This window comes from Sphaerodactylus townsendi, linkage group LG03 (genome assembly GCF_021028975.2).
Source record: "Sphaerodactylus townsendi isolate TG3544 linkage group LG03, MPM_Stown_v2.3, whole genome shotgun sequence".
Classification (NCBI taxonomy): Eukaryota; Metazoa; Chordata; class Lepidosauria; order Squamata; family Sphaerodactylidae; genus Sphaerodactylus; species Sphaerodactylus townsendi.
In genome coordinates this window covers 140283589-140297557 of record NC_059427.1, presented here as the reverse complement: position 1 = coordinate 140297557, position 13969 = coordinate 140283589, and the positions used below count along the sequence as shown (strand labels likewise).

Here is a 13969-nt window from a genome sequence, read left to right as displayed (position 1 = left end):
TTTCTAACCAAAGAGTTGCATTGTTATGTCTTCAACATCACATACACATAACCATATCCTTTAAATGAGAGGCACATAATACAAACAATGCTAAGAGTCATTTCTATTAGTCCAAGAGAACTTCATCATTATGTTGACCTTATAAAGGCATGCATGTTACAATTTTAACCATAGGCCAAACAGCACATGATGCTCAGTCATATACAGTTTGTCCCTAGCATTTTGTTTTACAAAACGTAGCCTTTAGAACTAAATGATGGTATGTCTTTGCACCATTGTTCCTAAAGTTTCACCTGCATCTGTGGCAGGCATCTTCAGAGGTGTATCACAGAGAGAAGTGTGTTACTTCTCTCTGTGATACGCCTCTGAAGATGCCGGCCACAGATGCAGGCAAAACTTTAGGAACAAGATCTACCAGACTACGGCCACACAGCCTGGAAAACCCACAACAACCAGTTGAATCCGGCCATGAAAGCCTTCAACAATACATAGATTATAATTATTTTGCCTTTGTGGAACAGGAAGCAAGAAAGCTGATCCTCGCTGGCTATAAGAAACAACAACCAGCCTCTAAACCCAGAAGAGCCCTTCACAGCTTCCTGGCTCACCTGGTTCTTCCCAGAGGTATAGAGATCCTTTCAAATTAACCAACTGAAGGCAGTTCAGGTTTATGTATATGAAGAGCAGGGACTGTCTGAATATTTCCAGATAATCTGCACTTATTAACATGGTGAACCTAACTTTTCTATCAGTCCCCATATTCCTCTAAACTGGAACTCAACACAAAAATCAAATTCCCAGAGACAACAGGATCCCCACAGTCCAAAGAAGCATCCCACAACACCAAGGGAAAATAACTACTTTAGGTTACAGATAAGACAAAGGCAGAGATTTCTTCACCTCACCTGTACTCCTGCATGGTTTATTTTACCAGCAAATCCTTCGGGCTCCAGTGACCTTCATGCACCTACAAATTCCCTCGATATATGTGCAACTGGAATCCTTTTTTAAAACAAGAAAAAGAGATTGAAAGAGAAGATGAGGAGAAAGGCTGCTGGGAACTGCCAGTCTGCCGACAGTAAAACTCTTCATGGCTTTAAAAAAAGTTTTCCCCACTTACTCCTTGTCAGCCCTACTTTTACCTACTACTTTGGTCACACAGAGTTTAGAAGATGCTACATCATATAACCTGTTTTATGTAAGCGGTCCACTTACCCAGAGTACTACAGGATTGTAACCTACTTTTGTGTTTCTAGGAGGCAGTTACATACAACCCAGGTCACTAGGTAGCAGGGCAGGGAGAAAAAAATATAGAAAGCATCAACTTTATCAAAAAGCTGAAGATACAGCCTCGTATCCAAGCCGCTATTAATGACTCATTCACACGCATCTTTCTCATAGAAATAACGTACTGAAAGCAACCTTGTATGAAATTCTCTACAGCATTCAGAATATGCTTCACTTGGAATATGCTTCATGTCAAATACAGACCTAAACACCTACAAATGGGACTGCTGTACTCACTGTATGCAAAACTGCCCATGGGTCTGCTCCAGAAGGTACAAAATACGGCAGCCCAGGTCCTTATTGGGACTCCATGGAGAGCACACACCCAGCCAGTGTTCCGTCAGCTGCATCGGCTCCAAGTGGAGTACCGGATCAGATTCAAGGTTCAGGTACTTAAAAGCTCTAAATCAGTGGTGGCGAACCTATGGCACTCCAGATGTTCATGGACTACAATTCCCATCAGCCATGCTGGCAGGGGCTGATGGGAATTGTAGTCCATGAACATCTGGAGTGCCATAGGTTCGCCACCACTGCTCTTAATGGTCTGGGGCCATCGTACCTGCGAGACTGCCTCTTCTAATGTGTTCTACAAAGAGGCTGATGCTTAGCTAATTATAATTTCCGTGTGATCCCTGGCCAGAAAGCTGTCCAGCTGCCCTCAACCACAGTCTCTTCAGCTCTGGGCCCAGCTTTGTTGTCTGAGATCCAGGCCCTGCAGGACTTGGTACAATTTTGCAGGGCCTGTGAGACAGAGCTGTTCCATCAGGCTTACGGCCGAGGCAGCAACGGTGTCCATCCAGCGGGCCCCCTCACCCCCTCTCCTTTTATCTCTATTGGTTCCTTTCCCTTTCCTATGTGATGTGTGACATAGGATGGATGATTTATAACTTAGATACTATTAGCCCACTGGAATTAATGGTGCCATGCTTCGAGGAGAATGTCTATGAATTTTATTGGATCTTTAATTGTTGAAAGCTGCCTTGAGCCTAACACAGGGAAGGAGGCGGCAGTCTTGTGGAAAAATTAAGTAAAGACCGGGATCTGACTGACAATTAAGTACTTTCTGGACATCTTGAAATCTGCTCCACATACACAAACACAGCAATGATGGTGACTTGATTGGAAACTTTCAGCTAACAATGCCCTCAGTTCCTATAGTTCCACTGCATTGATCCAAATGTCCTCTCAGCATGTCTGGAACCCAGTTCCATTCATGTTCCTGAGGAAAATCAGTTCTGGTCAGCTAGAAATAGTAAAGCACCAATCAGAAGCAGCACAATGCGTTACATAAGAAGGCCTCATTTTCATCCATCTGCTCTTCTGCAGTGCTGTGCACTAACAAAGTCAGGTGAATGTGAACAACTGCATAAAGAAAAGTTCCCCCCCCCCCCCCGCCCCCAGAAACACCTTCAGTCTGGTGTTCTGTGTGACATGCAAGGCACCTCTATCATCACAAGGCTGCCAGAAGAACACTCCAGTATGTTCCAAAGAAAATTATGGCCACGGGTGGCCAACATCATGGCTTTTTACAGATCTCCCCAATTTTAAAGCATTTATACAACTTCTGGACTTGTATCCCCTCCCCATTCCCCAATATCAGTGCAAGTCCTCGTCACTCATCATCTCTGACAACTTTCTGGTCTGCAAACTAATCCCTTGGACATAACATTTTTAAAAAACTACCTTGAGCACAAGGCAATTGAAAGCCTCAAGGAAATAAGCATGGCTCAGGAATCCATCAGAAACTCCCACCACCTCTAATGTTTACCCTCTGCTCTAACACACTTAGGAGGTTAGGCAAGGAAAGCCTGTTCATTTCCCCAGCACAAGGGCTACTTAGTTGTCACGTTGCACGAGCCAAAATGCCCACAATTCTAGTATACTTCAAATGCAGCCCTGCACAAAACCCAGGATGTGTTCCCATACCTGGCATAAGTACAGAGCATCCAGAGAGCCCAAAATTGGTGCTTGCTGCCTACTAAACAGCCACTTCTAGCATATATCCTGAAGAGCTCGCCTCAGTCCTATATGTTTCATCACAATGACTCACAGTACAATTGGGGGCAGGGAACGGACCACTTAGTAGGCAGTCTGTCCCTGGTGCAAGAGGCACTCATGCTGGCATAGGGGCACTTATGCTGACACTGAGGAGCCATATGGCACTGTGGTACCTGGCCGCCAGTGCAGCAGCAGTGGTGCATGAGATGGCACTGAAAAGGGGAGCTCCCAGGGCTGGCTTTAGTCAGATGCATTAGCCCTTTCAGCCTAGAATGTCCCCATTTGCCGGTGTGGACTTAAGCCAGCAAAATCAATGGTGCAGCCCACTGAATTGCATCTGCCTCTTTCAGGGGAAGGGAATCGAACCCAGTTCCCCAGACAGCATCACTCAGCTGTTTAGGAGGTGGTGCAGCTGCACTATGGCTGTGCCATCCCTGGCGACAGTGCAATTACCTCCCCCACAGGATTTCACTGTCAATCTTTGCAAGAAGGACCTAGGCCCGATTCAGGTTACTGCTGTGGCCCAACTACTATTCACAGTGGCTGCCAAGTTTATAACTGTTCAAGCACCTTTTCAGAAAAGGTTCCGCTTGCTAGCTGAAGCACCACACCATCTCCCATGCAGTGCAATTTGCAAGAAAAACCTTTCGCTCAAAAATAATGAGCCAGTCACAGTCTAAAGTGGAAATGACCGCATTCAGTCATAGAAATTGTAAGAATCAACCCTGCAGGAAAGATTCCAAGGACAGACGAACAAACATCTTCCTGGTGGGCAACTTGGCACATGCTCAACAAAGACAACTGCAGAGCATAAACCTGGGGCTCACGCAGAGCAACATGCAGCGTATCACACAACAGTTAATCAGATACATTAGTTTTATTTTCTTTTAGGGCTTCCATACCCTGCTGTCACTCAAATTGCTTATTTCCTCGTACTATTTACCATGAACATAAAGATAGGAAGATGTACAGCTACATGGGATCCGACGCTATCTGCAGGGCTCCTCCGCCTTTTTAAATAAGTTTTAAATTTTCCTCTTTATTTAGTTTTTATCTCTTGGTATTTCCTTTTAATCTCTGGGATGTTTTGCTGTTCAAAGGGCAGAGCCTTTTTAATATTTGTGTGTGGAGCTGAGCATCTTCCCAGCTGTTTTTTTTTCCTCACTGCCTGACTCAGAATGTCTGCTGATAATGAGGGTTGAATTGGCTGAAATGACTGTATTCTTTGAGTCTGATTTGCAGACAACTGAGAGGCTGTACATGAAATCTGAGAGTGACATGAACTCTGGAATTACATGCAGGGAAGTTTAATTCTTGTTATCCTCCACAGTTTTTTTTTGGGGGGGGGGGCACTAACCTACAAATTCTGCTGGCAGGGAGGAACTGTGCTGGTGGCGGTCTCTACTTTCAAATGGCTTTGAAAGGCAGCAAAAGAAGATGGGTGGAAGAACCACTGATGGGACATCAGGCTGAAAATCCCACCCATCATCTCCCTGTACCATTTCTACAACCATGAGTACTAGAAACTTGACAATGAAAATGGTGCTTAGGGCAAAACAAGCGACTATTCTATGGCAAGCATTTAAGTGGCAACGAACACTGCTTTTTCTGCCTCATTGTCTTTCTCCAGTGATGTTGTAACCCTAGAAATTGTACACATTTTTTCAAAGCTAGGCTTAAAAATAGAATGCAAATGATAAATCATAACATTAGAATGCAAATGATAAATCATAATATTAAATACTACAGGGACCTACCCTCTGTCAATTTTAAAGCCCCTCCCCCACAGCAGAATGAGGGAGGAAGTGATGGAGGAAGTGAGTGGATATGGGGGAGTGCGGGAGGGAAAATGATGCTGAAGAGGTGACACCTTTTTAAATGATCATTATTATTCTATCCCTGCAGTTTAAAAATTCGACTAATAAACAGCAACAGAGGGTTACAGATAATACAGATCCCCATCTCCATTCTGAAGTGCAGTATACTTTCCACACAGAAGTCAAAGGAGCTGCAGCTGCTTACCACCAGGAAACATTGGATCAAATGTGGTTTGAGAGATTACACAGAAACTATGGGGAAAAAAACGATGGACAATGATGTTGTACAGAAACTCAGGAACAATCCACAACAGTTGGGAACCCAAAGCCTGTGTGGAAGTCCACTGAATCAACTCCACAACTGCAATGGAAGGCAGCCTACATTATCAGCCGCGGCCTTGTCAAGTTTCCATGCCACATCTGCTCCTTCCCATCCCAATGAACGGGAACAGCCACAATTTGTGCATTGGTTTCTTCCATTCAATTTGCCATAGCTTAGAGCAACATGTGGCTTCAGGCAAGCTGTTCATGTGCCGAATTTGCCGAATCGAAGGATGCTCCCAGGAACACTCTTCTCATGAGGAAACAACCTATCCCCCCCCCCCCCCCACACACACACACAAGACAGCAATAGCAACAGCAAATGGATTCCAGCCACAGGAAAGGGTTAGTTGTTCACCTGTAAAGAAAAGCAGCTGTCAGCCACACGTGTGCTGCTCAGGGCAACCAAGAAAGCAACGTGAAGGAAAGACTGTAACATGAGATACCACGATCATTCTGTTTGTACATTAAACAACACAGTGAGGGGTGAGAGGGGAAGATTAGGGGCTAGTCACAGTTCCGTTATCTGTTGAAACTATTTCAGTTGAGGGAGAGAGGAGGTAGTACAACTGTGACTAAAAAACTGTTTTTAAAATAATAGCGTTAGGCATCAAAAAACAGACTATCTTGCATCTAGCTGGGTTCCTCAGACACATTATCTGTAACATGATATTGCTTGAGAAAAAAGTCACTAAACATCACACTTTTTTTAACAATAAGCAACTCTGTTTGTTCAATTCTGACCTGGAGGACAGGGCCAAAATTCAAAACGACCTGGACAGATTAGAGTGCTGGGCCAAAACAAAATGAATTTCAACACAGATAAATGTAAGATAGCACACTCAGGCAGAAAAAAATGAAATGAAAAGACACAGGATGGGTGACACCTGGCTTGACAACAGTACACATGAAAGGGATCTGGGAGTCTCAGTAGACCAGAAACTGAACATGAGGCAGCAGTGTGATGAGGCAGCCAAGAAAGCCAATGCAATCCTGGGCTGCATCAATAGGAGTATAGAATTTAGACTGAGAGATGTAATAGTACCTTTCTATTCTGCATTGGTCAGACCTCACATGGCATACTGTGTCCAGTTCTGGGCACTGCAATTCAAGGAGGACTATTGCTGGATAATTGCATTTTTATTTAATACATTTTATCAAGCCCTTTGTTTAAAAAAAACCTCAGGGTGATATACAAGGTTTGCATACTTACAATATTCGTATAAATTGTCTTCTGAGACCTGCTCTGTCCTTAATTATATCCTCACAACAAATATAGGAGGAAGGTTAATGCCATTATAGGCCATATAGTGAGTTTTACAATAGCCAGGAACTGGAGCCCAAGTCACTCAGGCATAGTCCTGTACCATGATCAGTAAATCTACTTCCCTATGTAGATCCTATCATAATCATGTGTTACCTCCACTACTTATGAATCTCCACACACCAATACGCACACTCTCCATAACTGTTAAAAAAGGGCCCTGTTGGGTCCGACTAAAAAAAACCATCTAGATCAGCAGCTTGTTTCCCCACAATGGCCAGTCTGTGTTGCCAACTACAGCTTGAGAAATTCCTGGAGATCTGAAGACAGCACTTAGGGAAGGACATCAGTTTCTCCTCAGCGTCATGAAGTCCACCCTCCAAAGCTGTCATTTTCTCCAGAGACAACTGATCGCTGCAGTCTTAAGATCTGATGTTATTCTAGAACGCCAGACCCCTCCTGGAGGTTGGTACCCAGGTCAGCCAATTATCCCAGAAGGCCCACTAGCAAAGCCCAAGGTTTTCACAAATTATCCCAACCCAAAGAGGAACAGTTAGATCCAGTAGCAATTTACGGACCAACAAGATTTTCAAGGTAGGAGCTTTCAAGAATCAAACTTTCCTTTGCAGAGGAACTTACTGCTGAATACATATGGTTGCAGTCAAGCACCCTTACTTATTGGCGTCGGATGTTTGATGTTGCAAAGTCATCCATTGCTGCTCCAGTGCAACATCCAACATCCGTGAACGGAGGCAGCCAGAGGAGCGATGAATCTTCAATCACACCGACCATTTAAACCCCAAACATGAACGATCCCTCACGGCTACTAGCAATTTTACAATCTTAAAACGCGTAATAAGGCCCAAATGAGTTCAGAGTCCCTTCTTCCCTACCAACAGCACAGCAAACGTACAGCCCAAGCATAAGAACACGTTCTCAGAAGCCAGCACCATTAAATGCAATGGGACTTACTCCTAGGAAGGACTGGTCCCTAAAATATAGTTACCTCCAAACTACAGTCATGTACTAACTTACTCCACGAGCGTCTCCATTTACTGAGAAGTAGGTTCCCTTCTCATTTTGGTCCGGGACGGGGTATCCATTGCTTCAAGGCGGCGACCAAACTTGCAAGCGCCTCCCAAACTCCAAACGGCGCGCAAATCCTCTCGACCGCCTTAAAGGGGCAACTCCAGGGAATTCAAAAAGAAGAACCGGCGGATCCCATCAGCATTTCCTCTGCAGTAAATCCAGGAAGATCCGGACTGCCTCCTCGCAAGTAAACGTGCACAGCCTTGCAGCACGGGGCTAACGTGCTAACCTGGGAGTCAGTCCCATTGGGTTGCTGTATGCGCGCAGTCTTCAGCCAATAGCCAATTGTACTCTCCTCTGCTACTCTTCTGCGCAAACTTGGAGTCATAGGTCAGGTAGGAGCTACAGGCTGCCTGGGCCCTTTTAAGTCATGTCCGTGCATTTTTCCGTGCTAGGCAATTGCAGGGGTGGCGATTTTGCAAGGCGCGGGAGTCATGATGACAGGTCCAGCCCAGCCGGCCGCGGTTGCTCCGCTACCCGCACCCCAAGAAGTTATTGCGATCCGCGGTTATTGTATTGCCGTCGTTGTCTTTATTACAGAGCCGTGGCAGCTGCTCTGCAGTTGCTGAAGGGCGCATTTTTAGCATCTTAGTGTAACCCATGCCATTCTAGCGTTGGTGTTTGGTCGGATCTTAGGGCCCAGAGGACAAAAGCTCAATGAGCATGTGCATATTACCAACTGCAAGCGCACCACCCTCCTCAGTTGATCCTGCCTGCACAGTGATGTAGGTATAGATTTTTTATGGGGGGGTGGGGTTATTGTCGAAGGCTTTCACGGCAGGATTCAACTGGTTGTGGTGGGTTTTCCAGGCTATGTGGCCGTGGTCTGGTGGATCATAGAGGGAGTCTGTTACACACTGTGTCTGTTACACACAGTGTGTAACAGACTTCCCTCTGTGCTACACCTCTGAAGATGCCAGCCACAGATGCAGGCGAAACGTTTGGAACAAGATCCACCAGACCGCGGCCACACAGCCCGGAAAACCCACCACAACCAGTTTCATGGGGGGGTTTCAGGGGTGCATGGCCACGCCTCCCCGACCCCAGCCTCAGTGCTTATAAAAGCAGCTCTCCAAGGCCAGGGAGGGCAGACTCCCCTGCCCCGCCCCACCCTGCCTCCCCCTCACTGGCTGGGCTCCCACAGTCCCTTCTGCCCTCTCCTCCAGGCAAAGGCATAGCTAGGGAAAATGGACCCGGTGCAAAATCTGCGCCTCCCATGGGCAGCCACTGTGATGCTGGAATCCACCCCCAAACAGCATCACTTTCAATAGTGTTTAAACTAGGGTGCCCAGATTCTCCTTTTAAATCCACCTTAAAGGGAGAATTTGGCGTCCCCAGTTAACATTGAAAGTGATGCTGTTTTGGGGTGGATTATCCCCCACCCTGAAACAGCATCACTTTCAATGTTTAAACTGGGGACCTCACATTCTCCCTTTAAATCCATGCCGAAGGGGGTGGATTTAAAAGGAGAATCTGGGGAAATTGGGGGGGGCCCTGCTGTCAGGGGTGCAATTGTTAAGCTAGCAGCACCAAACTTTCAGGGTATCTTTAGGAGACTCTCCTGATTATACTATCCAGGTTTGGTGAAGTTTTGTTCAGGGGGTCCAAAGTTATGGGCCCTCAAAGATGTAGCCCCCATGTTCTGTTAGCTCCCATTGGAAACAATGGGGGATGGGGGCACCCCATTTGGGAGTCCATAACTTTGGACCCCCTGAGCCAAACCTGGGTGGTATCATCAGGAGAGCCTCCCAACAAATCCCTGAAATTGTGGTGCTGCTAGCCTCAAAACTGCGCCCCCTGCAGGCCAAAAACAAAAAAACACTAAAAATACCAAAAAAATCACAAACGGGGGCGGAGCTTCAGACATGTAATGGTGGGGTTACCTATGTTCTTGTGCAATAGGAGGTTACCCCTTACCTACGTCCTTGTGCAATAGGAGAAGGACAACTGGTTGTGGTGGATTTTCCGGGCTGTGTGGCCGTGGTCTGGAAAGTTCACAGCTTAATTGGGTTTTTTTTGGGGGGGGGGGGGCAAGTTGAAGAAACCCCTTTAGCAGCTACTACCTATGCAGAAAAACATATGGGCCAGAGAAGCCCGGCATTATTAACTGTCTGGACTTTCATGAAAAATACTGAAGATAATTGAGTCATGCTATACTACCATTTTAAAAGCTCAAAAATCTTCAGTGACAGTCTCATATCTGATTTGTCTTTAGCGTACAAAACTAGATCTTCTTGGATTTGAATGAGGAGTGAAGCAGAGAAGGCAGGCAGGAGCTACTAAGATCTTGCCTGGGCAGGAGAGAAAAGGGGGGATGGAATTGGAAACAAAATATAAAATCTCTTCCACCCAGCTCTAAGCAAACCTCGAGGTCTGGGGTGGGAATGGTGGGGGAGATACAGATCTTAAATGCTGAGACCCTTTTCTAGTTTTTTCTATTCAAATTGATTTCTTCTGATGGTATATGGATTTTTTATTTTTAAAGGCTGGTGTGTGTATTTTAATTTGGGGGGGGGGGGTCTTCTCTCCACATAGTGTTACCCGCTGCCCAAAGGTAACTTTAATAGTGATTTCAATGATTTAGTAATTTCAGCTTGGCAGCAATGAATGAACACAGAGACGGGATTCTTCAAGAAAAGATTCTTTTATTGGCAAAATAATCTCTGACACATCGATTCTCCAGGCAAGTCGCTCTGAACGGAGTTAGTGCAGAGGTTTTTATACAGTAAAAACAAAAGGGGAAAGGGGGTGGGTACACAAAATACAATACAGAAACTTAACTTCCAATAGAAACACTCAAAAACATAGTACAAGGTCTCCAGAGTTTTGTGAATGGCTCTTTCGAACTCCTTCCTTGGGTGTCTGAGATAATGATGCAAGAGGAAGGGAAAGGGGGGAATAGTTCTCAGCCGGAAGCTAAAGTCCAGAATGAACAAAAGAAGCAAGGCTGGGCTTCCAGTCCTTAGGGGTATTCCTTTGTACCTTGTTCCTGGTTCCTTTGTCATGTTCTGCTGATAAGTTCAATGTTATTGTGGTCTGTGATGGGATTATGTCTTCAGGAATACTGCAGGAGGGTGTTGGTCAATTTGCACATTTCCTGAGCTTCCAGGGTCCCAGTTTTAACTAAAACAAGAAACTAACTTAACAATCTAAGAAAATATTATTATAAATGCAAAGAAATCAAAGGTAATATTGCTATGATACCCTCAGGTGGAGAAAAGAGAGACTATAAGTGTCTTCTAAAGGGTACTTGGTTTATTTCTAAAACCGAGGAAATAAAATCATTTTATTAAAACACACACATTTAGGTTCAATAAGGCGAACAGAAAAATACTTTTATTAAATTCTGGGTGTTCACTGCTATCAGTAGTACAGCCCTCTAAGGAGAACCATGTTTATGTGATGCTTATTGTAGACTATTTGGGGGGTTTCCTGCCTCTTTCTTTCTTTAAATGCATATAACTTGATGGGTCTCAATGACACTGCTGGAGAGGATGGGGAAGAAACCTGAACGAGCCAGAATGGTCCAGAATTGGCATTGAACAAATAATAGGACTGCAAAAACCATGGCTTATGTTAAAGATATTTCAGAACAATATTTTAGAAATCCAAATGTGGAAAGAGAGTGCATTTATTAGCCCTTTCCGGGCCCAAATGCCTCCTGAACACCATGGAATGGCCCAGAATAGACATTAAACAATAGACCCAGGAAAAAAAACAGTGGCATGCATTAAAGACACTTTGGAAAAATATTTTAGAAATCCAAACACAGAATGGCCCGGAATGGGCATTAAATGAATAACGGGACCACAGAAAATAGTGGCATGTGGTAAAAACTTTCCAGAACAATATTTTAGAAATCCAAACACATTTAATAACCCTTTCCAAGCCAAAATACCTCTGGAATACCACTGAATGACCTTCACCTTTTCTGCTATATGAGGTAGAAGACTAAGAAAATTAGCACATTATGAAACAAGAAATAAGACTCTTTTAAGAGCTGTAGAAAATAATTATGACCCACCTACCCCCTCAACCAAAAAGAATTGATTCACAAGCTGCAGAAATTATTTCTTGTTATGTCTGTTTTTTATCATATATGTTTCAGATACAGCAAATTTCATTGAATAAAAAATGTGAGAGTTCCAAAACTTCTAAACGTTGGCTTGGGCAGCCCCAACCAAGAGGCCAGACGGCTGACCAGTGTGCCTTGGCCACGGCACCCTGCTGCTCCCAAAGAGGTGTGGTGTGGGGAGGTTTCAAAAGTATAAAACCTGCTGTAACGAACTTGCCCCACCCTGAAGGGCTGGCGTACAGCAGGCCAAAGGGAGAAGGCCTTAGCAACAGCCAGAAAAAGAAAAAAAGGCTCCACAAGGAGAGAACCAACCTGATTGGCTGAAAAAGGTCCAGTAACGTTTGGCAAGAGCTAGGGGGAGCCAGTGGGCTTACAGCACTGGGAGGAGAGTTGAGTGCTGATCGGAGTCGGTCAGAGAGAGCAGAGCAGAGTCTGGCAGAGAGGAGTCTGTCCAGCTTCTGGAAGAAAGGGTGCTGATTCTGTACTCCAGCAGAAAGTTGGCTGACAAGAAGTCCAGTCCCTCGTCCCAAAGCGGTGTGTGCTTGACAGAGAGAAGGGAGGAGCCCCTGACTGGGTGCAGATTGAAGTGCTCCCTTCAGGAGCCTGGCTGGTTTTAAAACTGCCCAGACCTATCTAGTCTGCCTTTGCCTCCCTGTGTGAATCACCAGGAATCACCAGTCTGGGAAGAAGCCAGTCCAGAGGCAGGTAGAAGCCATATTAGGGGATCTCAGTGGGAGAGAGGGAGGCGGCAAGTGTGCCAGAATCTCCTGGGCTTGGACTGCAATGTGTGTTTGGGTGTGTGACCTCAGTGGGGTATTGGAGCAGTGGGAGGAATAGCTGTGCCCTGTGTGCGTAAGGGGAAATTTTATTAGTTCAAAGCTAAATCTTCCCCTTAAGAGATCACCTGCTTGTGTCGGTAAAAAAAAGTGCATATGCGAATCCTGAAGTAACATCTTAAGTTATCAAACTTATTCCTGAAACCAACAAGCTGATAAACCTCCTCAAAGTTACCGGAGGAAGCCTCTGTTAAACCCAAGGAAATAAAAGTTTTTCAGTTTTGTTCATTATAAAAAAACTCTCCAAAGTTCCTTTATTGGCATTTGCTTCTGTTCAGTCGCGTCTGTGTGTTCCCCGCAAAGGGTGGTGTCTGGGGAAAATCAGTATTGAGTGGGCTATAGAGGAAAAATATTATTGGTGGCAGCGCAGAAAGCAGAACTTATATATAAGTGGCTTTCGTTACACCTGCCCAGAGCCCTTTGGTGCTGGGGCGGGATATAAATCCAACCAATAAATAAATAAATAAAAAACCTCCTCATCACTGAGAAGCCCTCATTGGGCTTACCCCATGCAAATGGTGTAATAAGTCTCAACTATTGGCCACCTGCATAACACAATAAATGTCAGCTCTTCCCCTGGCTACAGTAGAACATGGCAGGGTGACTTGTCTCTGTACCTTTGATATCTTTTTCCCCACCACCAGGGTTGGATTTATAGTGGTGTAAGGAACCCCTGTCCGAGATTGAAAGGGTTTCCCCCTCTTAGAGTAGTTGCAAGCTGACATTTTGCAGGGGGAAGAGATTCTCCACATACCACCATTTTGTTTTCCTGAGGGTCGCTCCCTCCTGGAGAGAATTTAGTGCAGCCAGTGAAGTGTCAGATTCTTTAGCGGAAATAGCTGATGAGGTATTAGACGCCAAACAGTTTCCCTGTTTTGAGGAGAAGCACCATCCCTTCTGAAAAATGTGCCAGTTAGATTTAGTTTGGGCGGCTCCCAACCTTGATAGGTAAGAGAGAGCCCTACCTAGTTTAGTCTGAGTGGCTCCTGACCTTGATAGGTAGGAGAGAACCCCATGTTTATAGGTAGGAGAGGAAGGAGACACACACACCCCACTAGGTCCCCTATAAATTCTCTCTTGCAGTAGAGAGTGAGAAAGCCACAAGAATAGGCAGAGAGGGGGAGTCTGGACAAGCTAAAGAAATGGGTCGTGAAAGGGGGCAGGAATCCCTGGGAGCTGAGGTCATTTCAGTCTTCAGATCCCCTCAAGACATTGCATGATGCATTTCAGACGCAGTGCACAGAGGAAAAGTTGTGTGGCTCCAAGAAGGAGGCTTGCGCAG

At 45.2% G+C, this 13969-nt stretch overlaps 1 protein-coding gene across 4 annotated transcripts in view; it reads right to left on the bottom strand.

The window, feature by feature from the left end:
* The window catches only part of TIMELESS (timeless circadian regulator), a 68459-nt gene extending 60435 nt beyond the window's left edge, over nt 1-8024 (bottom strand). For 3 of the 4 annotated variants that reach the window (XR_007244127.1, XR_007244128.1, XM_048492248.1), the window contains exons 1-2: nt 7723-8024; nt 906-1002 (exon numbers count right to left, since the gene is read on the bottom strand). The gene's annotated coding sequence lies outside the window, so the exon portion shown is untranslated. Of the gene's footprint in view, nt 1-905; nt 1003-7693 lie in introns of all 4 variants that reach the window. The other variant, XM_048492249.1, reaches the window with a different exon arrangement.
* Between the last annotated feature and the right edge of the window lie 5945 nt (nt 8025-13969).